The sequence below is a fragment of the Nycticebus coucang genome, chromosome 22 (assembly GCF_027406575.1).
Source record: "Nycticebus coucang isolate mNycCou1 chromosome 22, mNycCou1.pri, whole genome shotgun sequence".
In the NCBI taxonomy this organism is placed as follows: domain Eukaryota; kingdom Metazoa; phylum Chordata; class Mammalia; order Primates; family Lorisidae; genus Nycticebus; species Nycticebus coucang.
This window is the reverse complement of record NC_069801.1, coordinates 14,886,809-14,889,439: the sequence shown is the minus strand read 5'-3', so window position 1 is coordinate 14,889,439 and position 2,631 is coordinate 14,886,809.

Sequence of the window (2,631 nt, the reverse complement as noted above, 5' to 3'; positions counted from 1 at the left end):
ATTAATGACAGCAGCTTTCTGCTATTTCACTGTCCCCATGGCTTCCCTTAACCCTGCACATAGCTCAAAAATTGTCTCTTTATTACACTGTCTTCATGGTAAACCTTATGAACATCCCATCTGTTTCTGAGCAGGACCCTTGCTGAGACAGACACCAAGGCCAATGGTTAACAACCACCACCACAATAGCAAGCGTTGACAGGGTGCTGGCCATCTGAATGGCCTTGTTCCAAATGCTGTAGGTATCTTAACTCATCTAACCCTCCCTGCCTGGTAGACGCTATCAGGCATTATTGTCAGATGAATGCTAGTTACCCTTGGCCAGTGAACTGCAGTGGGTTCCAGATGAAGGAAACGGAATGATAAATCAGATGGAAGCTCCTAGAATGGCAGCTGACTTTTGTTATCGTGGCATGGAAAGTGATGTTGTTGAGGCCCAGAGCCTTTCTTAGTGACAGCCTCTTTGAGTGCAGGATCCCTCCCAAAGGCAGAGCTGAGGGGCTGGCGCCAGAAGCAGCAGGAGCTCCTATGGCCCGATGGCTTGGCTGATATGCAAGGCTGAGTGAGTAGATGCTTTCAGAGCAGCTGCTGCCAGGGGAAAATTCCAAGTGCAAAATATTATTATTAATTATCACAATTGCTCTTTCAGCTGAAGGCGCTGTCTGCTTAGAAGGAAGAGATAAGGCATCCCTGCCAAAGTCAAACAGACTGACTAATGTTGATGAATTTTGTCCTTTGAGAGGAGGCTTCAGAGTGTTATTATTTTCTTTTAAATGACTTCTAGATTGAAGATTAAAAAAATAAAACCTAGACTTGAGACCTAGCATGGTGCAAGGCTGTGTGACCTTGGGTATATTATATAACCTCTCTGTGCCTTAGCATCTGCATTGATTAAATGAGAAGTTAGATCTAGGTGATGTCTAAGATTCCTTCTAGTAGTTCCCCAAAGATGCTGGGCGGTGTGACACCCCAGCAGGCTGGCTGGCTGTGCTCACCCCCCTGCCGTCTAGCCCCCTAGGTGCTTCAGTGTATGAGAGTGCAATGTGTTCTACTTCTGTCGCTGTGACTGAGGGAGTTGTGGCCATTGTAGGGAGAAGGGACAGAGCCCAGGGCCTGACACAGAGTCCCTACTTCCTCCTCCCCCAGCCCCATCTCCTCCTCTTCTTCCGTTTCCAGGACCACAATAAGAACAAGAACAGGCGTGGCAACAGCAGCCACTAGCCCCCGCTGCCATCAGAAACGGACTGTAGAGTTGCCCTTTTCATCCTCATGACACCTCGGTGAGGGATGCCCTGCTCTTATTCATTGTCTACTGACGAGGAGATGGAAGGATGGAGTTTTAAAGTCATTTCTATGAGGCTGCACAGCTAGAAAGTAGCATCCATCCTCATAGGAGGAAGGATGTTCAGAGCTCGTCTAGCCCTCTAGTTCTCTACTCCAGCTGCGCACCCCTCAGGGGTTCAGAGTGCTGATGCTCAGGTCCCACCCTGAAGTTCTGATTTTGTTCATTTAAGAGGGGATAGCTGCTGGGTATTTGGATATTTTAATCCCCCCCCCACCATGACTCTAATGTGCAACGAAGTTTAAGGACCACTAATTTGGTCCAATCACAGATGAGGGAACTGAGGGTCAGAGAAGGGAAGTGGGCTTACCTGAGTTTCTCTCTCATGTGCGACCTGCCCTCCTGGTGCTGGAGAGGGGCTACCATGAGCCCCAGGAACTCACCTGCTCTACGCAGCCCCCTCAGAGCCCTGTATCTGTGAATGTCCCTGGGATGTCACGGGGCGTGGTTTCCAGTCCTCCAACCCAGCCACCCCTTTGCCCAGGTCGACTCCAGTAAAGCCTTGATGTAACTGGAGGACCCCAAGGACGGGGCCAAGGCAGAGGAAACGGAGATCTAGCTGGGGTCAGCCCTGGGGACTTAATTATCTTTTCCCTTAGCCTGAAGCTTTTGTTCTTACTCTCCCCAGATATGATCTGAGCCGAGCCCACACAGGTTTGAACCAGAGGAGATCAACAGCAGCTGGCCAACCCTCAGCTCTGGTGATGAGGTCACTGACCCCGGTCAGAAGCAGCCGCGGCTTAGCTTGAAACAAAACCATAAGCATGACCGTCTAAGAACTGCCTCCTATGGACCAGGCACTGGGGATGTTATTTCCTTTAAGCTTCACAAATACAAGAGGGAAATTTTAGAAATCCTGTGTTGAAATGAAGGCATAGAGAGGTTAAATGCTTTGCCCAGAGTCTATCAACTAGTAAGCGACAGAACAAAGATTTGGGTCTTTCTTTCTCTTTCGTAAGTGACAGAACAAAGATTTGGGTCTTCCTTCCTTCCTTCCTTCCTTCCTTCCTTCCTTCCTTCCTTCCTTCCTTCCTTCCTTCCTTCCTTCCTTCCTTCCTTCCTTCCTTCCTTCCTTCCTTCCTTCCTTCCTTCCTTCCTTCCTTCCTTCCTTCCTTCCTTCCTTCCTTCCTTCCTTCCTTCCTTCCTTCCTTCCTTCCTTCCTTCCTTCCTTCCTTCCTTCCTTCCTTCCTTCCTTCCTTCCTTCCTTCCTTCCTTCCTTCCTTCCTTCCTTCCTTCCTTCCTTCCTTCCTTCCTTCCTTCCTTCCTTCCTTCCTTCCTTCCTCTTTCTC